Below are 24,838 nucleotides of genomic sequence, written 5' to 3' on the forward strand. Positions count from 1 at the left end.
CACAGTATTTTGTAAACACAATGTCATGTAATATTTACTGTACATTGAGCATACTTTCCTGCCTATATTCCTTTACTCTTCTATCTTATCCTTCTTTTCATTTGTTCTTCAGGAAAGTTTTACTTATACTTTTAGGTCTATATACATACATGATTTTATGCATCTCAATAAAAATCGAAGTATGATAAATGGAAAAAAAAGAAATTCTGTGAGAATCAAAATGGAAAAAAGAAAAAGAAAAAGAAAAAGAAAAAAGCTATCTTTGGATAGTGTAGAAATAGAAAACAAAATCATTACTTGATGGGCTCTCACAACTCATAGTTTCTACAGCACAAACCTCACCTCAAATTACTTTCTAATGTGTAAAGTTCTGTAGAGGGTTGAAAAAAGGATGACTTCAGAGGACAGAGGAAGAGTGTCCTTCATACATGGGGACAGTGTAAACTTGTTGAAGGTGTTTGTGTATAAGCTGAATTGTGAGGTTGAATATAAATTATTCATCCAAGAAGAATTAATGGACAGTCAATAACAGCCTTTAGAGCATTGCCACAGCAATGGAATATGTAGAAAATGAGGTGCATTGGAAAATGAGATACATCTTGTTTTGCTTGTTGAGTTTACAGGCTGTCAAAGGTCTATGCAGTATAATTAGGATCTAACCGTCATTTGCACTTTAGGAAACACTATGTGAGTCTCCTAACCTTTTTCAAGCTCTTAATGCACAAATACTTGGCTACTGAGTCAGTTCCTTCCAGTTCTGTAATTCATGTTAAGCCTTTGACCTAAATCTTATATTTTGTCTTATTAAAATCAGTCACAAACATATTTAACCAAAGACGCCTATGTGTCTACATACCTATAGGTATGCCTTTTAAAATCTGGAATTCATTGATATTCATTTATTATGTCTTCCCCAAATCCTTGAGGAGGCTTGATTTCCCAAGCCTTGACCCGCACTTGACCATTTATGTTCTTCTGAAATGCTCTATCTTCACAGTAGGTACATGCAGTGTTCTAGGATCACAGCAGTAAGAAATATGGGTTCATACAGAGACGTTAAATTCTAAGAGAACTAGAAGGCAGTACTAATGTCTCTGGAGTTGCTGAAAAAAAAATGTAGCAGCCAATGAATACCTCACTAAAACATGAAGGATACAGCACATACATCTTTTACAAATATAAGTGCTAGAAGAAAAAGGAATACAAAGTCAATGGCTAAAATGACTTAGAGAAAGATGGTAAAAATGAGTTTTGGCTCTTGAAGGTTTAGAGAATCCCTATTTAATACAGAATATTCATAAAAATAAAAAACAAAAGGTAATACTTAATTAGAATTAGAAAAAATCCAGGCTGCAAATTAAGAAGTTAACAAATACTCAAACACAAATAGTGTTGTTAGCATCAACCACTTGACAAGATTGTGCATTATAATTTTCCTATACCTTTCATTATATATTTTCATATTTGCATTTATTATTAATTTTAGTATATTATTTTCGTGTGAGTTCATGTGTGTAATTCTGTATGAATGTGGATGCACATCTGGCAAGGCGCACATGCAGGAATCAGAAGACAAATTTCAGGATCAGTTTTCTCCTTCCAAGGTACATTCCAAGGACTGAAGTCAAGCTGCCAGCCTTACATGGCAATTAACTGGTCTGCTCCGTTCTTATGTAGGTAAATAAGAATTTTGCTTCCATCAGTTCTCTGATTCTAGGTTTTATATAACTTGTTTAGTGTTAAGATACACCTTGAAATTATACAACTCCAAATATCTAGTTTTTATCACATGTCTCACATTGAACTAGTAATATATGTTTGCCAGTGTAATGAGAGTTATACAGATGCACAGAATATAATATTAATGAACAGATACAGAGATGGACACACAATAGATTGATATGACACATAGATAATAGATGATAGATGGATGGATGGATGGATGGGTAGGTGGATGGAAAGACAGATAGATTAAAACACATTGTAGTTATTGGCTCACATAATCATTGAAACTGTTAATTTGTAAATAAAAGCCCAAGAAGGCTATTGGTATATTTTCCATTAACCCAACAGCATGACCCAAGGAAGATTTGATGACTTGTGGCATAGCTTCCAATTTGGAACTGAGGTCTGAGAATAAATAGGATTGCTTGAAAGATAAAAATTTAAATCCCAGAATATAAAGTTTCGAAAAATTATGGCTTTGATATTTAAAATCACAGAGGATGTATATTGGCAGATAGGTGAGTGAAGGGAAGAAGTCATAGAAGGATTAAAAAAAGAAGACATACATACACACACATATCCACATACACACACATATCCACATACACACACACACACACACACGTATACCCACACACACACGCATGCATACATGCATTGTAGGGAGAGAAGTGTGGAGAAGAAGAGAATAGATTTACAATTTCTCTTTCTTTTCTTGGAATCTCAATGAATTCTCATGTTATTTAATGATTCCCCTTACCTTGGAAATACTAATAATCTACTCAGCCAATTCATCCAAAAGCATTTCTCCAGAAAGCATCCTCATTAATATGCTCAGGAATAATGTTTAGCCAGCCATCTGAGCAAACCAACACTTGTCCAAGCTCACATAAAATTAACTATCCTGGGCTGGGGACATGGCTTAGTGTTTAAGAGCACTGTTTGCTCTTCCAGAGGTCCTGAGTTCAGTTCCCAGCAACCACATGGTGGCTCACAATCATCTGTAATGGAATTTGATGCCCTCTCCTGGGCTGAAGACAGAGACAGTGTACTCACATACATGAAATAAATAAATAAATAAATAAATAAATAAATAAATAAATAAATAAATAAATAAATCTTTAAAAAAATTAACCACCCCATTCAGTTTGTAAGAATGAATAACATCATATAAAAACTGCCAAAGCCATGGGCACTGTAATTTTTAGTACCGTAAAACAAAGGTCAATCACAATTCTGGAATCAGGAGCAAGACTCCATGGCTATGAACTTTACTTACAGATTCCTTTTGGGTTCACTAGTTTGAATACCCCTTGCTCTATTTCCTGTCGTAGGTATGTCTTAAAAGCATGTGGGATTTGAGAAGCACACTGTATGGCCAAGTATATCAGCAGGATGATCTGGATAAGGGGTTAGGTAGGATATTGTCACACTACTGTAGATTCTCAGTTGATGTCATTTTTTTATTTTAATTCTTAAAGAAGTCATATCAACATACTATGATGTAAGTAGCATTTACTGATCTACTTTACAAGTAAGGGAAAGAATCAAGGCGTAGATACCATAAATAATTTAAAATATGCATGGCAAAGTAGAACTTGTATCTGTAAATGCATTGGGTCTGTTTATTATTTATTTATTTTAACTAAAACCTATCAAACAGTATGTCAAATTCTGTAACACTCTCAATATCATTGTTTTTTTCATTAAATCTTTATCATACATTTGAGATTTCAATGTGCTCACTAAAAATAATTAAGAAGATATAATTTTTTGGGTGGGTTAGGTTCTTGAGAGAAGCTTGCATGGGAAAAAGAAGGGCTAAAATGATCTAGACGCACTGTTCATGTACAATGTGACTGGCTGTATGTCTCCTAGGAATAACACAAGATATACCCATAAAATCTCACCTGCATGACTGCTTAAACATGAGCCAGACAAAGACAACACTGAACGGTAGACACCCACAAGGCTTGACCCTAGACAAATTTCACAAGACCTCAAACATATGAAAAGATCTACAGGCAACTAAAGGATGTTTGGAGAAGAAAAAAATAATTAGTCTTCATCATGGAATAGCACACAAAGGGGTTATCCAATACTAAGCATTCAGTCCTGAAAACATATATGTAAATAATATATAGATTGAGAAGCTCATATTTAGAGAAATATGATTATATACATATATAAGTGAAATCACAATTTTTATGGTTCACCATCTTGAAGCAAATATATGTTGACTAATATATTCAAGATATTTGCTCTAAAGATGCAGAGCATGGACCACATATGTAGCTGGAGAAAACCCTTTTGCAGGGAAATAATTTATTGCTGATAAAGGACCTAATGATATTTGCTTACAAACAAATAATGTGTTTTTTTAATTATTGTATTAAAGTAATTTGTTGGAATTTCTTTTCTTTAGTACTAGCTGCAACTTTTCTTCAAATACATAACATGTTTTAAAATTATTTTTTCTTAAATCCCTGGCTTAAATATATTTGTCTGCTATTATTCAGATTGGATGCTTTTATTTTTATAATCACCAAACATTGATAAGTGGCTATTAGCCCAAATGCTTGAATTACCCTAGATGTCTAGAACAAATGAAACTCAAGACGGATGATCAAAATGTGAATGCTTCACTCCTTCTTTAAAAGGGGAACAAGAATACCTTTGGCGGGGAATAGAGAGGCAAAGATTAAAACAGACACAGAAGGAACACCCATTCAGAGCCTGCCCCACATGTGGCCCATACATATACAGCCATCCAATTAGACAAGATGGATGAAGCAAAGAAGTGCAGACCGACAGGAGCCGGATGTAGATCGCTCCTGAGAGACACAGCCAGAATACAACAAATACAGAGGCGAATGCCAGCTGCAAACCACTGAACTGAGAATAGGTCCCTCGTTGAAGGAATCAGAGAAAGAACTGGAAGAGCTCGAAGGGGCTCGAGAACCCATATGAACAACAATGCCAAGCAACCAGAGCTTCCAGGGACTAAGCCAATACCTAAAGACTATACATGGACTGACCCTGGACTCTGACCCCATAGGTAGCAATGAATATCCTAGTAAGAGCACCAGTGGAAGGGGAAGCCCTGGGTCCTGCTAAGACTGAACCCCCAGTGAACTAGATTGTTGGGGAGAGGGCGGCTATGGGGGGAGGGTTGGGAGGGGAACACCCATAAGGAAGGGGAGGGGGAGGGATTAGGGGGATGTTTGCCCGGAAACCGGGAAAGGGAATAACACTCGAAATGTAAATAAGAAATACTCAAGTTAATTAAAAAAAAAGCAGAAAAAAAAAAAGAAAGAAAGTTTATCCAGGCATGCTATAATATGTCTGTGGGTACATTATTCGGAAGGCTAAGCCAGAATTAGCATGAGTTCCACGCCAGCCTGGGCTATATAACATGCTATCTAAAATAATACATGGGAAAACCATTCTATTAGAATAACTTGATGGTTTAAGTAACTACACAAAAACTCTGGCTTGAAGAAAATGGCCTGCCCCAGAGCACCTAAATCCTGCTCTTTTGACTTTGAGTTATTAGCGAATTATGTATGCAGCATATAATATGTTTTCTCGGTAAACTTTCCACTGAAGAGATTCCTGGCTCATAGTATGCTGAAAAATATAGGGATCTGATTTTGGAGTCAGATTTTTTTGTGTTGATTATGGCACAGACTTTACCAGATCTGGGGTTCAGAGGAGACACTTGGATTTTTGATCTTTGCTTCTTTCGCTTTCTAAAGTAGAAATAACAACCCATATGCTGTAGGATTAAAAATATTTAATATTTTAGACTATGAACCAAATACTTATAAAAAAGCAGCCATTATTTTCATTTTTCTAATTTGAGAATCAGTCCTGAAGTAATTCCTCAAAATGTTCTTGTTTTACAATCTACTCACCAAGCTTCTCAGGAACACGAGGGCACTTCTTTGTGATCTTTAACTAGAATATCCCTCAGTAAATATGCATGAATGCTCTCAGTGGTTTTCATAAGTAAAGCTTTCAGATATTTCATCTTTATGTTGTCTGTTAGGTTTAGTGACTAATAAAAAACAGGTAGCATAACAAAGGAAGAAGTTTGCTGTGCCTTTTATTTTCTGAACCTTAGAGTATACAAAAAAATTTTAGAAAAAGGGACTATAATGAGAAATCGAAGGGCGTTCTTGTGAAGTACAACTTAGGTTCTCCAGTATCATCAAATTAAATTAAAATATTTAAGGTGAAATCTTATCAAATGTATGCAATATAATTACCTCAAATATCATCAAAATATAATCAAAACTGTCTCATTTTAAAACTCTAAAATTGCTGTAAATTTACGCAAATTAATAGATGTGCCTTGCTTATCACATGGAAGAATCCATGCTTCCAAGATTTTAATCCAGTCAAATTGTTCTTTATCTTCAAGGAAAAACAGTAATAGCAACTTTGTAAATGTATGTGGGATTATAAAACAAAAAAACCAAAACCTAGAATTGCCAAAGTTCCAGTAAGAAAGCAATGAATATTTAATCTACATGAGATCAGGACTTAGTGTAAAAAATGATAATACCAAGATTCTGATTCATGAACAGATACATAAGAATAAACACAGTGGGAAAACGGATTTTAAAATGGAAGGAGTTATTGATAACTTTGATTTTTAACCTAATACACAAAGACATTCAGTAAAACGGAAGTTTTGCCAACAATGTTACTAAAAGAAATCAATAAGCATGTTGAAGAAAAATAATCTGATTTCAACCCTCAGTACATAAATTAATGTCTGATATTAACAAAAAAAAAGGCCAGGTCTAAAACTGTACAGCATGCTTTCCTATCAGTATACAACCCCTTCCCATTCTTGTGGATGGAGTTTGTTTTTTCTATTAGAAACACAATGTGGCTTTTAGAACAAAACGATGGGATAAAGTGGGTTCTATTATAATTGTATAGTATTCCGCATCCACAAAACATCCTAGATTAAGGAGGTACTTATATGTAGTATATGTTTTAACATATTTAAACATAGTGAAACGATGTTTCATAGGAATAATGCTGTATGAACATCTTTATCTCAGCATCTTAACTGTGTTACTCTATACTTGTTCAATCTCCTCAGGGAGGGGAAGCCGTGCCTTGTGCTCCCTGTACCTCTCAGTAAAATAGGACATACTGTGTGGCAGGGTAAACATTTTCTACCATTTGAGAACGAGAATTTTGGGAAACGAGCTGTGTCTGAAAAAGCTGATTGACTGAAACTTCAGTGTTGGAGTGTTGCAGGTCTAATTACCTTATATTCAGCTATCTTTAGCCAACTGGATGGTAGCCATTGCATCCCAAACTCTGTGTCAGACTTAAGATTCTGCAACTAAAAACCAAAAACTCTTTTAAAGTTTCTTATCTTAGCTGACCACTAGCTTCCCTCAACCCAAAGTCAAGGCTGTCATGAGATAGCTTCAGAGGCCTTTAGAAAAACCTCCCCCATTTTGTTGTAATTCCCGGCCTAATGTACACCCCAATACATTTTAAACATGCCTTGCTTTATATTTTCCTTTGTTCCCTAAAATAAAAACTTCTTCTACATTAGAACATGGAAATTGGGGTAATATAAATATGTGCTCCTTGGAGACAGTCACTCAAAATGGTTCCAGAATAAACTCTTATCACATTTCAGATGTCAGCTGCATTGTGTGTCTCAATGCAGTCATTCAAGGTCCCTCTCATTAGCTCTTTTCTATCAGTCGTACTTCATAGTAGCACATAGGTTGGAGATCCAATCAGTCTTCATTAGAATTCTAGTTAAGAGTAATGTTTACACTAATATATTTATTACTTCTCTCCCCGGGATTTCTGCCTGCTGTCTCCTTGCATTTGTGTATTGCTGTCTTGACAGGACCATTTAAACTTCCATTGTACTTTGTGTAATGCCCCATAGTCTCTGGAAAGGGTTTAAAAGTAGATATAACTGTAGAGGGTAGCTGACTTCTGGTTCAGTTCTACAGCACCCCAGAATCTTAGCTGCCCCATGTGTGAAGCCAAAAACCTGAATCAGCTACATGCTGCACTGCCTGTGGACTCAGATTTTATTGTGTCACTAGTCCCTGGGGAGTGTTTTTACATCGTGCTGTCAAGAGGCTCTCAGAAGTCACACAAGCTGGTCAGAGTCATTAAGCCTTCCTCAGTGGCTGACTCTTTCCCAAGAGAGCCACCAGCTCTGGGGCAGCCAGAGTGCACAGAGCTAGGCTGCAGTGACAGAATCAAATCAGGCGCCTGAAGTGTCTCTGAGGGCATAATTGACCTGCTTCCTGACCTTGAGAATAGTTTACTTCTATATATGAAATCAGTAGTAAGAGTTCATTGGAATTTAATCTTCCACATTTGCCTTCTTAGAGGAGCTTCATTATTTATTAAAGAAATAAACAGGTTTAGAAGTCATCAGACTTTCCCCGCATTGAAAGATGCCTGACTGGGTAGTTCATGGAAGAATCTGACCTACATATGGGGAAAATGAGCTGAAAAACACCCAAATTGACCATGAACTTGTATGATTTATAAAATACAAAAGCAAAGGTGGTTCTGAAAGCCACCATTGTGTTTTTGTTTGTGAGATATCATCATCATCATCATCATCATCATCATCATCATCATCATCATCATCATCGTAATCATTGCCTCTAGGAGCATCAATACTTGTTCAAGAGGAAACATGATTAAGTCAGAAAATTAAGCAGAATCAATTACAGTAAAAACAAAATATCATTGACCAAATGTGCTAGAGACTATCACCCAGTAAGCTCAGAAGAAGGTTACTGGTTTAACAGTTGCATAGTAAGAAGTTTTAGAGTATGTTATGCGTTCTGTTGACAGCGACCAGCTAACTTAATCATCAATGCCAACACAATTAAAGAGATGATTTGCGGTGAAAAGTGAAAAGGGCTTTATTTATTTAGTGGCAGTATTAAGAAGAGGAAATAACTAAGGTGACCAATGGCCCACAGTTCATCTTGTGAACTGGTGTAAGCTTTACGCTTGAATAAAGGAAGAATTGAGACAAGGGTCAAAGGTCATTGCATAATTAATCAGTCCTGGTCAAATGTGGTCTAGTTTATGCCCCCATTTGTTCAGGTGATGTTTTGGAAGCTGATCCAGAGTATTCTTTATCATTTGAGGGAAGATCATTATGAGAAGATTGTTTCTGCTCCAGGGTATTTCTTCATCTTTGCAGATACGAAACCTCACAGAAGAGGTGGTCTTTCTTGGCAGATTCTATTGCCCCAGGAATCTCTGATGAGTCAATAGGAAAAGTTAAAGGCAATGACTTATCTCTTGTCTTTGGCCATAGTAGAGGAGACAGGCAGCATTATGGCAGGTGTGCCAGGCTTCTCTTCTACTTCTCTCACCACACAGAAATGTGTAAGCGAAGAATCCACGGGGAAGCTACCTGACAGGAGAGGATATACAGTAGCAACAATACTGTTTTAGGGATCAGGAGTGTTTACATCGAGATATTGAGCAGCTGAGCAGTGGAGCAAATCATCCCTCCCTTTATCATTCTGCTGATTATTTGAATGTACCACACCAGATAAAACATGAACAACGGAGTTGCAATTTGACAGTGCATCCTGTACATCATCATCTTGTAAATAACACAGAGTATGGCATGATTATTCACCCAATGTTAGATACCTTTCACTAACTCAGGAAAGAAGTAGCACTCAATTATGACTGATAAATGGAATTCTGACATAGAGCCTTGTTTCTCTTTCATCTGAAAATATTGATTGTTGCTTTTCTTGAAAATATATTCCTCATCAATGACTAAGATAACTGTATTTTCCTGAAGGATAAGGAAGAAGACTTTGTTCATGAGCTCAGTTTTGTGAAATTGTTAATAAATAATCTCTCCGTGTGTCTCTCTCTCAGTCTCTCTCTCAGTCTCTCTCTCTCTCTCTCTCTCTCTCTCTCTCTCTCTCTCTCATACACACACACACACACACACAAACCCACAACACTATGGTAGATTTTGAAGGCTATAGAAGATGATGCTGAAATTTTTATAGTTGTTATTCTATTAGTTGTAATTAATTACGTGTTAATAATACATAGTAATACATATTATTATTATATAGCTGATATTGTGGTATCAAGATGAACTATAACTGATAATTCATTTGGATGGATGCCCGTTTTTCAGCTGTTTAGGAACATTGTGGAAACTTTAGGATATGGTCTCTCACTGGAGGAAGTAGAGCACTATGGTCTGGTTTTGAGGCTTTATGCCCAATCACACTTTCTGTTCAGGTTCTGGTTTTTGAGTCTGGCCACAATGTGACCAGCCAGCCTCAAGTGCCTGATATCATGCCTTTTCTACTTATTACCATGTTTTGTCTGCTGTGTCAGTAATGGGTTGTAAACCTTTAGCACTGTATATCCATCTTTCCTTCCCTAATTTACCCTGTCAGCAAGTTTGCTGTAGCTATATGTAGTTTCTAAGATGTTAGTTTAAGTCACTGTAATGAAAAACATGAGAAAATCATTGATATGAAGTAATGTTTACCTTGGCTCAAGGATTCCTAGACTTCAATCTATGTTCACTTGGTGTCATTTCTTTTGCTCTATGACAAATACAGCACACCACAGTAAGAGTGTTATAACAGAAAGTAATCACATCATGGTATCCAGGAGGAAAATAACGAGACAGGACAGTGCTAGGATCCCACTATTTTCCTCAAGCATATGCATTCTATGGCTTATATCTTCCAGTAGAGCCTACCTGCTGCTAGGTCCATCATTTCTCACCAGTGCTCTAAACTAGGGACCAAACTCTTATAGCACATTGACCTTTGGTAAATATTTCCTGTCAAAATGTAACACGAGAATACTATAATAATGATTGTTCATTTTATTATATTTAATTATATGATATATATTCTTTCTCTCAGTACAATTTTGGGAAATCATTTTTCTGCCCAGAAAGTTGTGTATATGTTGAGTACTGTCCAAAGACTTGAATGTGATCTCTGTATAGAAATAAATAATCAAAACAATTACAACGATATAATCTCCTAGAGATACCCTTTAAGATGACGGGAAGAATCTCAATTTATCTTCCTCTCTCTGAGTATATGAATAGACACACCTTATCTCCCAACAGTCTTCCCTCTGGCTTCTGTTAACCTTTTAAAAAATGGCTTCAAGACCTGTGTGAATGAAATCTGTTAGATATTAAACAACTCAGGTCTTCCAAATGCCCTCTGTTAGTTAAAGGAATAATGTTACCTTCTTATAACTTGTTATCTTTGCCTAGGACCATAGGTACTAATGTTATTAAACTTGGTGATCACAACCTGTGTCTGAGTCTGGTCCAGCTATTGATCCTTAATAAATCAATTAAAAGAGTCAATTAAAAGTGGAAAAAGGAAAAATGAAGGTTTATTTAATGTGTTCACACAAGGATACAGGTAACCACTCATGTTTAACTTCAAAGTTCTAAAAGTCAAAGGCAACAGAGCCAAGATGAGAGAGAATATGCAGTGTTTGTGATTCTGGGTCTGGGTAACTTCACTGGATATAATCTCTTTTAGGTTCATCCATTTAACTTCAAATGCCATGATTTCATTTTATTTAAAGCTAAATACTATTCTATAATATACATGTATGACAATCTCATTACCCATTCTTCTGTTGAAGGACGTTTAGGATGCTCCCATTTCTTGCTACTGTGAAGAGAGAGCTAATGGGCATGACAGAGCAAGTGTCTGAGTACTCCATAGTCATATGTCAGGTTTCTGTACCTTTATGATCTCATTAGAGTATTCAGGTCCAATTTTCTGTTTTTATTTTATCAGTTTTACCATTTATTTTTTCATTGCCTGAGAGACAGATTCTTCTACCCAAACCCAAATAATGAACTAGAAGACAAAGTAATATTGCAAGGTCAGATGTCTGGTATGCTGGAACAATGAGAGTTAAACCAAACACTTTATGCTGATCGCGGGGAGAACCTTCCCTGCCTTCCTCATTGGCTGAGTGCTGTAGGAACACATTCATACCTGATACTGCTCAATTTGCAGTATTTCCTTAGAGGTATCTTTTCTTCCTTTCCACTTTAATTTCCACATCCAGCAAAGAAGAATTTCCTTCTGGTTTTATTCTACCCCACCCCCACCGCCAAGAATCCCAGTAGTTAGGAAACCTCCAGATGGCTGGCCTTGATCGCATATGTAGGCTATCTGAATTAACACTCTTATTTGAGATAGGGGTTGCCAGAGGCCCAGAAAAGCAGATGCCCATTGTCTCTTGCTTAGCTATCAGTTTGTATTTAAAGCTTATGCCTATTGAAGGCACATTTGTGATGAAAATAGATCATCTTTTTTCCCCCACACACAATCACATAAGTAACAAAGGCGATACCAAAAGAGGTTACAGCTTACTGGGGTGATCCCTTTGACATGGTGTTCTAGAGTGCCATCTATTATCTCAGTTGTCCTGTAAGATAATCACATAAGAAGCTTTTACTGGTTCTACTTTGGAAAAGATCTAACACTCAGCAGGTTCTAACAGCATTAGCATACCTAGCCCTGTGAGGTTGCATCCGTATAAACCATAAACTCTGTCCAAAATAAATCTACAAAGTAGGACAAACTTTGAACATGTATTTTTGGGTAATCATCTTTCTCTCTTAAAACTCTCCTTAAACATCAATTGAAAAACAATTTCAGATATTTATAGGGAATCATATCTGAGAGGTAGGTATATGTTCAATATAATGAACCTGTGTTCTCTGTAATATCTTCTCTGGTCCTTTAGGACAGGAGTATATGCCTATTTTGTTTTTATTACAGTTGTCCTGGATGTTCTATCAATTCTGAGAGCATATCTTTACAGAACACAGGAACACCTGCACACATTTCATCCCTGTCCTTAGCACCCTAGTACTTGACCTATCTAGCTGACCTTTGATTCTCTACAAAGAGAATAAACCCACATTAGTGATTCAGTGGGCCTAAGCCCCTTTGGAGTCAGAAGAAATTAGGAAAGTGATAACTAGTGATATCAACACACTGTCTTCATCTGGGCCTGGACTCTAGATTCTTTCTCTCCATGAGGTCACTGTTTAACATACAAATCTGTTAGCTGGCAGAGTCTTTGTGTGAAGCCATTAGAAACTATTAACGCCTTAGCAAACACTAGTGTCAGAGGGCACATTACTTAAAGACCTGCAGTAAAAGGCACTTGGGGAATGTTAGAAGAAATTGGAGTGAGAACACAGTTTAAAAATAACTAAAATTGGGGGAAGGCAATCTACTCTGATTTTTATAAAGCACTTTGTTTGTCATCTGTTTACAATTATATAGGAGGCTACAGAGATGTTACAGGATCAGGTATGGGAAGAGACAGGGATGATACACACAGGGTCAGGATATTGAACAGAGGTGTGTAGCAATGGGGGATTGGGTACTGGGGGTAGCCACCAGAAAGTCCCAGATGTCAGGAGAGCAAGAGTCTCCGAGCCCCAACAGGAATGAGATTAGCTCAAACGCCCAACAAAGGAAAGGAAGAACCTGTAGAGAGCATATCTAGAGGTTAGGAAAGGACCCTGGTTGGGGTGTGGAGCCACCCACTAACCTTCATATTTTTAATCCAAAATTGTGCCTGTCTAAAGGAAATACGGGTTCAAAGTGTGAAGCAGAGACTGAATGAAAGGCCATCCAGAGACTGCCCACCTGGGGTCCATCCCATATACAGACTCCAAACTCAGACACTACTGAGGATGTGAAGAAGTGCTTGCTGACAAGAGCCTGATTCAGCTGTCTCCATTTTTTTTCTGGTGGCTCTAGAAGATGCTATCTTTTCTCCCAAGCTTGGAATACTCAGTTCAAATGGGAAGGCTTTATCAAACCCTTTCCTAAAGATCTAGGAATCTCTGTGGAAGAAGAGTTAGAGAGATTGTAAGAGCCAGAGATGTTGGAGGACTCTGAGAAAGCAGTGACTCCTAGACACAATGGATATATATGTGAACTAAGAACTGTGAAAGCATACTCAAGACCAGCACAGGTTCCTATTAAACAAAGTCCTGGCACTGATAAGTGCATATAGCCACAAACTCCCATTCCCAACCAAGAAGCTGCTTGATATTGATAACTACTAGAAAGGAGAAGTTTATTTCGCTTCAGTGGAGAGTTGGTATCACGCTAGGGAAGACTCCATGCTCAGGATTAGTTGGACACAAAATGGAAATTGTGTGTGTGTGTGTGTGTGTGTGTGTGTGTGTGTGTGTGTGTGTGTGTGTGTATGTCATGCACATTTGGGTTTCCTTTTGTGGGTTGTAGATATTTTTGTGTTATTGATTTTATTGTATTTTTTTAGTTTGTGTGTTTTGCTGTTTTTCTTTTTTTAATTTCAGAGAGAGGAAGAACATGAAGTTGAGGCAGGAGCTTGAGAGGGCCTGAGAGGAGCTGAGGATATGGGAAATAATATTATACAAATGTATGATATGCAAAGGAAATTAAAGTTTTTTTTAAAAAATAACTTTATTGTACCTTCCCCTTGAGATTAGATCTGTGCTTTTGCATCAACACCCACCAACACCTTGCACATGCTCTCAGACCTGGACATGATGGTCAAGTTCCTGTACTTGTCTTCTATGAGGAAACCTTGTTCCCAGAGCCAAGCTCTTTCACTCCACCCTGACTCCAGACCACTCTCTTAGACCTAGTTGTAGACATGAAGGTAGTGCAGAAGCTTTGCCTGGTAAGTTTCCCAATTCCTCTCTGACCAGTGCCATCCTCATCCTTAGAGTTGAGGGAGCTGGGAGATTATCAACCCTGAGGAGATTAACGTTTTTCTTGGGTTTAAGTATTCCCTTCCAATTAACTGTCTTCATCTCATCTATTTGTCCTATGCTATGGAAGTGCCCCTCTTGTCATGGAAATCGTGTCCCCTGTCCTACTCTATCCATGGATCTTCACTAATTGCTAAGGTATCGTCCCACTTCAGGGCACGGTTACAGACGTGGGTACTGTTCAGTTAGTGCTTGTCAGTAATCAGTGGACCTTGGAATCCTTTACCATGTTTGATCAAGCAGGACAAGGAAATATAATGGATAAAGTTAAGAGAGCAGGGATGAAAAATTAAAACATATTTCCTCAAATTGAATTCCTGGCATTCACGGCCTCACGCCTTTAGGTCCTGAATCATCTTTTTGGCAGGTAATTGTGACTATTTTTTAAGGACTAAGGAGTCCACTAAGACAAAGGGTTTCAGACACATGAACATCAGGAGACATCCATGTAAATTGTGGAAAACCAATTAATACAGCAACTAGGGAGTAGGTGTATTTGGAGTCATGTGCCATTGGTTTCATGCTATTGTTTAGAGCTAGCTGAAGAAAAGAAGCAAACGCACTCAGATATGGAATGTTTTGCTCTTCCCCCTGTCTATATATGACCATGAAGAGAACAGGGCCAAAGGTTAATTTGGTGTTGCCCACAATAGATGGGCATCCAGTTCACACACAAAGGCTATTTTTCTTTCATTTACTCCAGCAAGGATTGTTCCAGAAATCAGTGATCACGAAGAACATGTGTCTAAAAGAACCCAGTCCCTAACTTTGAAAAGTGCTAGTCTTTACTATTAAATCTATCATTAACTTAGCATTTTAAAAAACAAAATATAAACACAAAATATAATAAATCTTAAAACAGTCAAGGGAGCAAGATATTTTATCTGTCTAGGGAATGAGTGATGAAAAAATGAGAAAATGTAAGGAAAGAGGAGACAGCCCTCAAAGTAAATGGATAGACACAGGGAGAGAGGGGAATGGATTGAAAACTTTTCTAAAGGTCATAATTATGCGCTTAACCAAATGACTTCATGTGTGGAAAACTGTGTAGACAAACCACTTAAATGGGTAAGAATTAGCAGAGGTTGTTATCACACTTATCAATATTATCACACTTTATGTTGAGATTCAGAAAAACACTTACTGGAAGGAGGGCGTGAGGAGAGGAGGGGAAATAACAGTGTTTCAGAAAGCTGATTCTGAAAGGGGAAAGGAAAAAGAATCATCAAACTCACATTTTCTTTCTTTAGCACAAGGTGAAAATTTCCTTATATTTCACAATGCCCCTGTGTGATGAAAGAAAGATTATATTGTGATACATGTATTTAGCTTAGAATGAGGGGAGAGCAGTTGCTACAAGCCTTTCAAAGCTTTCCTTCAAAACAACTGCTCATAAAAGAAAAATGGAAATGACATGCTTTGTTTATGTACGAAATTTACTTAACTTGAACCCTGTGTTGGTGGAATTGGATGTAAATAGCATGCCATTTTCCCCTTCACTGTGATTTCTCATAAATAGACTTTTAGAGGAAGAATTCTGTGAGTGTGTTCCTGCTCGTTCCCTGCAGACTCTGCTCAGGTGCATGTAATTTGTCACCAGCCTTAGTGCTGTGTGTTCTGTTTTAACACAAACATAACTGTATGAGCTTCAGTCTCTGGACATTTTGTATGTAATCATTAAAGGAAAATTGGTGTCTGGAAGCAAGGGGGATCATTTTTCTATTTGTTCAGACCTCGGTACTGAAAATGATCCAATTTGACTGTTAGTCTGGGGATTAATTTTCTTCTGAATCAGGGTCCAGTATGCAATTTCCCACAATCAGAGGCAAAGACCAGGGAGCGAAAAGTAACTCCATTCTTACTTTAAAATCTATGAGAGAATTAACTGGAAGCCAGGCCTTCTCATCTCTCTGACACTACTCCGTTCACCTAAGTAAGAACAAATGAATTACTCAATTACAAGTACTACCGCTGGCATCCTTGACCTTTGCAAAACCAACACAGGAAGAATCTTACTGCACTGATAACTTGTAGTGTTTTATTGTACCATAATGATGCTTCTTTGTGGAAGATTGGACAATAACAACAAAGATATCCACATTTCACTCTCTAGATCTGCTGTGGCATTACCATGTATGCCCATGCAGGCCAGATTGAGTTAAGGATCTTAAGATAGGGAAATGATTTCAGATCACTATGATCACATGTTTTGTATGATTGAAACAAGGATGGTAGGGATAAAAAAAATGAAAAAAAAATACACCATTGTGGTGTGGATAGTTCTTAAAGAACAGCACACTTATACTGTGGAAAGCCTGTGTAATGAAACCCTGATTATATGTCTGAGGCTGGATATATGTGTATTATTTAATGAAAAATACCATCAGCTATTCATAAAGTGCTTCAAAGATAGGGAAAGTTGCATCGGAGAGATGGTTCAACAGTTAAAAGCTCTGAGTAAAGAACCATGTTTGGGTGCCAGCACCCACTTCCCACATCACATTGATCATAACCCCTGTGCCTATTCCTCCAAATGAACAAGAGCTTCTAACCTCTTAGTATACTTAATTTCATGCACACAACATAACTACACTCAAACATACATGCTTATATATAATTATTATTAATAATACATTTTAAACTATGGAATATTTTAAAACATGATCCAAGAGTTGAACAGACAACATTTGAGAGGTCTATATTTTGAGTTTATTAAGATTGATATCATTTAAGTTTGTTGACTAGTATGTGTAATCTCTGGACTATTGATGTAAAGCCAAGAAGACACTTATGAGTGTTAGGAGTTAAGACCTGTGTGAGCTGTATAGTGAGTGGGTTTTAGGTTAGCCTGGCTAAAATGTAAGAATCTGTTTCAAAAAATAAAGAGAACAAGAGATAGGCAAGAAGGAAAGAGAGATGAGTGGGGAAGGGAGGGAAGAATAGACAGAGGAAGTGAGGGAGGGAGGGAAGGAGAGAGAGAGAGAGAGAGAGAGAGAGAGAGAGAGAGAGAGAGAGAGAGAGAGAGAGAGAGAAACATACATATAGACAGACACACAGAGAGAATGGGAAGGGAGGGAGAGAGAGAGAGAGAGATGCAGAGGTAGAGTTGAAAAGAAAGAGTGAGTACCTCATCTGGCAGGTACAAGGCTACCATGCCCATGCACTCTATAGATGACACATTGGGGTTTTCTCTAGCAGACTCACAAAGAGCTGCTCTTTGTTTGGAAGACATCCTCTAAGGCAGAGTTCACTGTGTTCCTGCTCTTGTCAGATTTGGGATGGTCATGAAGAGTGAATATCTCCCTCCATCCACACAGATTCCTTGGTGTTGGCCAGTGGCACAGATGAGCACTCTGTAGCTCTGTAGTGTTGCCTAGAGGCACGCACTGCACTAACAAATTTCTCTAAGAATTTTCTTGAAGTGCAACTAAGCTCCAAACATCCATAGGAGCCTGCACTTGTAACTCACTCTTTTCTCATTTCCTTTCATCCCCTATCTTCCTTCTCTATTTATTACTGATGTTCACTGTAATTATACACAAATGATTCTTTTTCTTGGTTTATTTTTAGGTAAATATAGTTCGAGGCAACACAAGATCAACATTAATAAGATGTTCGAGAGAGCTTATGAGAACTGTTGAAGAACCGAGTTCCTGAATTTGTTTCTTCCCTATAAATTATCTTAGCTAGGATCTCCTGCACATTTCCTCATAGACTTCATTATCCTTCTTTGATATTCTTTTATTTTTCAGCTGCACTGTGATATCTCAAGGGCTTATCTAAAATAACTATTTATTTCAAATCAGTAGAAGTGACAAGTTAAGTCATTGTGTTATTCCTGAATACTAGCATCTCATAGCTCATTGGACAGAATTTCTGATTTTCTCTTTTGCTAAGTCAAATAACCTGTCAGAATTCCCACCTCTAAAGACGGATCCTATCTATTAAATGTAAATATCAAATACTGTCTTCTTCAAAGTATATTTAAAAAAAACAGGATATTCAAAATGAAGGAGTGTAAATCCAGAAAGAGGCTAATGAAATTCCTGAAATAATTCATTAGTGAATATTTGAGACGCTACTTCATAGAGATGAGACAAAATTATATATTATATAACACAAAATTATAAGCCTCAACTGCAAGGGCCCGAAAGCTATGATTGTTCTGAAGCTGATAAAAACTGTTTTCACAATCTTCTGTTTTGCCTGTGCAGTACTGTGTTTTTCTCCTTTCTGTACCAAGCAAAAATGATGCTCACACCTAGATATTATCCCCAGTTATGAAGATTGCCTCCCACTGGTGAAATTAAGCTACAAACACACCCATGAATAAGTCCAAGAAACACAGTGTAAAACTTCTAGTTCTGGGACAAACAGGAAAGGCAGAAAGGAGGGTAGAGATAAAAAAAATCTTCAACAGACTACCTATGGCAATCAAGCTATGCCATAAAATGTTAACACTGTGGGATAAAATAAAATGGGAAATAAAAGAATGAAGATTATAATTTTGGTAACTTCATTATTTAAAACTGCTCCTTCACTCAAAAAAAGGGGAGGGGTAACCAAAATCCCCCTGGACAAATGATGGTAGCTGGTATTTTCTGTTCCTCTGTTTCTAGAAGGTCACATTTGCATATTAGTTCAGATTTTCCAAATAAAGGGAGAGTTCGGCACAGCTGGATGAGCACAAGCTTCACAGGAGAGAACCTGAGAACGTCTTATAGAAAGCAGAACCTAGGCAGATTCATGTAGCCACAGTGAAGTTTGAACAGTATTTACTGCTTACTCTTTAATGAGCACACCATGATCGGTAACTCAGGGAGCCAGAATGAGATGATGACCCCAGAAGCTGCCTCTTTCATGCCATAATGCACAGAGGGAAAGAGCTCAAGAGAAATTAAAATGAGACCATGTTGCTTTGGAGTTACTTTGAATTAATCATTAGAAGGAAGAGAAATCCATTGGCTAATGACCTGTTTTCTACAGTTTTGCTTCTCCTTATGAAAGACAGGTTGATCTCAGCAAGAATGCCAAGGGTTAGAAATGGAGGATTTTTTGTTATTTCTTTGCTCCTGACATTACAATAAATGTAAGCTGATGTCAGCAATTTAACTGTAGGCTGTACAGTAATTAAAAAAGTTACATTCACTCAGTCAATGTTTACACAATTGCTTCTTGAAGGCATTGCACCAGTTACTGGACACCTAATGAATATCCCTGACTCTCGATTCAGGGCCCCTTGTCCATGACTTGGTTCATCATGTTTGTAGGCAGATCTTTTTAAACACTCTAAGGTCACTAGAACTGGATGGCTGTTTCTTCACCACCATGCATCAGACTCTTTCTCACCTCTGTACTCATATTCCTTATACAGTTTATCCCAGTACCCAAAGACACTCATCACCTTCTCACTTCTTGTATTAATCAATTCCATAATTATCTTCTTATATAAGAAAATAAACTTCATTAAATATTAGACTATTATGAAGTTATCATTATTTCCTTTGCCCAGATAATTACTCAGCAAAGTTGAGTGAACAATCATGTATTTTGGAAATTCAGTGATTGAAAAGTCCAAAATCAAACCACCAAATCAAAAGATGCATCTACAATTGTGTAGAACAAAGGGATCCTTGTACAACACTGGTGAGAATAAAAACTGTTGGAGTCACTGTGGAAATCAATATAAAGACAAGAGAGAAAAGAGACAGAGAGAGAGGGGTGAGGAGAAGGAGATGAAGAGAGAATGCTACCAGATGGTACACCTATACTACTCTTAAGCAAATACAAAAGAAAGCCTTTCTTACTACTTAGGTATTTAGATATCCATGTTTCTTGTTGTTCTAGTCACTATAGCAATTAAGTGAAATCAGATTAGATGTTCATTAATACATGAATAATAATGGAAAAAAGACATGGATATACAATTGAATTTCGTTAAACTATAAGAGAAAAGGTTCTCACAGCTTTCAGGATCAACACACAAAGGGTCTCCAGATACTGATCCACTATTCTACACTTCATCTGTTCCTATAGATTCCAGCACATTTAGCTAAGTGATGCCTAGACATCTGGATCCAGACTCAAACTTTGACTATTCTAATAACTTTTTTCCCACAGATTAGAAGTTTTTTCCATTCTGAGCCTCCATCCCAAACTTCCCTAATCACTTTAGATTAGTTTCCAGCAAGCAAATAACCCTATGAGTTTCTGGGCCACACTTCTGGAGGTCCCCAAGCTCTTGTATGAAGAGTTATATGGTATGCAAGTGTTGAGTTACCACCCAAATGTCTACAACCTCCTAGCTCCTGATTCCAACAGGAAAAGACTTCCCAGAATCTGAACTCTTGGCTCAAACTTCGATTATTTTCATGTTTTGTTCCAAAAAAGGTTAACAGGTTCCAGGGCCCTGATTTCTGTTCTACAATGTCAAAGTTACTTTAGTTCTTGACACTGTCAGATAACTGATCCCAAATGCTTCCCTCTGGAGCAAACATCCATTTTTCCCTTAGTAGCAACAGATAAATATTTCATGTCCCTTAGACCTTGGTCCACCCTTTTGTTTAACCCACAGTCTGTAGATGCACAAATATCAGTACAGAATGAAAAAACAACACAAAATTCTAAATCAACATATAATTTCTAAATATTACTATATTTTACCAAAGAACTCTTAAGGAGAATGACATAGGAGAACATCCAGACAAAAAAAATTCACCTAAAAACTATTACAACCATTTTCAAATAACTTTCAGAAGATACAAACATAATCCAGGAGAAGAAAATAAAAAAAATAGTAATAAGAAAGTCCAGACAAGATATGAAAATAGGATTTAACAAAGAGAATTAGTGAAGAAAAGACAAACTTATATATTGTTTTAAATGAAACAATATGTTATTTCAAATGAAACTCCCCTCAGAAACCCTCATTCTTAAAGTGTACCTGTGGAGTAAAGACTATTGGGATGGAAGAATAGGTGGAGAATTCAGAAGACTCAATAAATGTCAATAATAAAAATTTGAACTCAGAGATATATGTCATAGGAAAGGAGTTAACCTTCATGTTGTGGAAGTAGAAGAAAATTATAAAACTATACTAAGGGCATAGAGTATATTTTTAACAAAATTAGAATATTTTTCAAGTCAGAGAAAGACTAAATTCCATGCTAAGAGACTAATTGAATAGGATACCTCTTTTGGGGTTTTGGTCAGAGAGGACCCAGAGACAGGAGAAACAGTATTGGTTCTTGGTTGTCAAACCATAACAAGATGATAAGATCCTATTGATAAAGATACTCCACATTCAAACTTTAAGACATAGAGAAATAAACCTTGAACTTTGAAGGAACCATTTTACTGGTTAACTAATACTCATAATATTAAAGATGCTATTGTGACTTCTAGGGAGCTGAGAGAAGACAATAATTGCTTTATCCAGTTCTCCATCCATACACTACAATGCAGACTTCCAACACTGGCAAAATGATTAAGGAAGAAATCAACTTCTCCATTTAATGGATTCAAGGACTAAAACATAGGATGGAATCCATGTCCATTAAGAAAAACAAGGTCACCAGGTGGGGCAGTCTCTGGATGACCTTCCTTGAGTCTCTGCTCCACACTTTGTCTCCATATATCATCCCATGAGTATTTTATTCTTCCTTCTAAGAAGGACTGAAAAATCCACACTTTGGTCTTTCTTCTTCTTGAGCTTCACGTTATCTGTGAATTGTATCTTGGTTATTCTGAACTTTTGGGCTAATATCCACTTATCAGTGAGTACATACCATGTATATTCTTTTGTGACTAGGTTGACTCACTCAGGATGGTATTTTCTAGTTCCATCAATTTGCCTAAGAATTTCATGAAGTCATTGTTTTTAATAGCTGAGTAATACTCCATTGCTTAAATGTATCACATTTTCTGTATACATTCATTTGTTGAAGGACATCTGGGGTCTTTCCAGCTGCTGGCTATTATAAATAAGACTGCGATGAACATAGTGGAGCATGTGTTACATGTTGGAGCATCTTTTGGGTATATGCCCAGGAATGGTATAGCTGGTTCCTCACGTAATATGTCTGGTTTTCTAAGGAACCACCAGTCTGATTTCCAGAGTGGTTGTACTAGCTTGCAATCTCACCAACAATAGAGAAGTGCTCCTCTTTCTCTACATCCTTGCCAGCATCTACTGTCACATGAGTTTTTTATCTTAGCCATTCTGACTGGTGTGAGGTGGAATCTCAGGGTTGTTTTGATTTGCAGTTCCCTGATGACTAAGGATGTTGAACATTTCTTCAGGTGCTTCTCGGCCATTCGATATTCCTCAGCTGAGAATTCTTTGTTTAGCTCTGTACCCCTTTTTAACACCGTTATTTGGCTCTCTGGAGTCTAACTTGAGTTCTTTGTATATTTTGCATATTAGTCCTCTATCGGAGGTAGGATTGGTAACCTGAGGATCCATCTCATATACAGACATCAAACCCAGACACGATTGAGGATGCCAAGAAGTGCTTGCTGACAGGACCCTTATTCAATTGTCCCCTGAGAGACTCTGATGGAGCCTGACAAATGCAGAGGCAGGTGCTATTGCCAACCATTGGAATGAGCATGGGGTCCCCAGGGGAGGAGTTAGGGAAAGTACTGAAGGAGCTGAAGGGGATTACAACACCATAGGAAGTCACAAGCTCGACAAGAGATCCTACCGATATTTTCCTTTCCTAAATGGTTATGTTTCAAGTTGCCAAGATGTCTTCTAAATGTTTATGCATGTGTCAGTATATCTGTAGAGATTGCAACTTTTTGCAATGAGCAGTAGTTAATGTGGAGAGTTATAATTAGTCAATAGTATTTAGAATGAGTGACTGCAAATGCTATCTGCTGATTTCATATATATAAATCTATATGATTTATATTATATTAATATATTCTTTTTTAAATAAGTTTTGAGTATTTCTTATATACATTTCGAGTGTTATTCCCTTTCCCGGTTTCTGGGCAAACATCCCCCTTCCCCCTCCCCTTCTTTATGGGTGTTCCCATCCCCATCCTCACCCCATTGCCACCCTCCCCCCAACAATCTAGTTCACTGGGGATTCAGTCTTAGCAGGACCCAGGGCTTCCTCTTCCACTGGTGTTCTTACTAGGATATTCACTGCTACCTATGAGGTCAGAGTCCAGGGTCAGTCCATGTATAGTCTTTAGGTAGTGGCTTAGTCCCTGGAAGCTCGGATTGCTTGGCATTGTTGTACATATGGGGTCTCGAGCCCCTTCAAGCTCTTCCAGTTCTTTCTCTGATTCTTTCAACGGGGGTCCTATTCTCAGTTCAGTGGTATGCTGCTGGTATTCGCCTCTGTATTTGCTGTATTCTGGCTGTGTCTCTCAGGAGCGATCTACATCCGGCTCCTGTCGGTCTGCACTTCTTTGCTTCATCCATCTTGTCTAATTGGATGACTGTATATGTATGGGCCACATGTGGGGCAGGCTCTGAATGGGTGCTCCTTCTGTCTCTGCTTTAATTTTTGCCTCTCTATTCCCTGCCAAGGGTATTCTTGTTCCCCTTTTAAAGAAGGAGTGAAGCAATATTAATATATTCTTAATTTACTTAATTTATCATAGCAATTAATATATTAAGGAAATGTGTGTAATAATTATATTACATTATATTGTATTATTAGTTATATATGTTATGTAATATGTATGATATATGTCTTGCTTGGCAAGCCTGCATTGCTGGTTATGGGTCCAAAACTGACTATGACAATTGTTGTCTTCTCTCTTTTCCCCTAGAAACCTAAATATCATCTTTTAGTACTGTGTTAGGTAACCAGGAAAATAATATATAATATATTATATCATATTGATTATATTATATATGTAGATACAAATATGTATATATACAAATACGATATAATATACAAATATATTTGTATGTACATTATATATATATATGTGTGTGTATGTGTGTATGTGTGTCCTTGTGTGTGTGTGTGTGTGTGTATTAATGAAAACTTCTTGTATGAAATGAAACTAACTAGAAATCCTAGCATAAAATGTATTCTGATGCTTGAGCCCTGTCTGAAAAGGTATTGTCAGTTGGTCATTATTGTCTGCCAAGGCAAGAGGTGCTTTCCCTTAGAGAAAGTGGACGGTAGGTTGTTCGTGTCAGTTTGAATGACCCAAAATGTGTGGACATGGGCACAGCACTAACTGAACTCAGTGATTTAACAAAATAACAAGAAATAAAGTTGGGAGGATTATATGTTGTGG

This window comes from Rattus norvegicus, chromosome 7 (assembly GCF_021556685.1).
Source record: "Rattus norvegicus strain SHRSP/BbbUtx chromosome 7, alternate assembly SHRSP_T2T, whole genome shotgun sequence".
NCBI classification, from domain to species: Eukaryota; Metazoa; Chordata; class Mammalia; order Rodentia; family Muridae; genus Rattus; species Rattus norvegicus.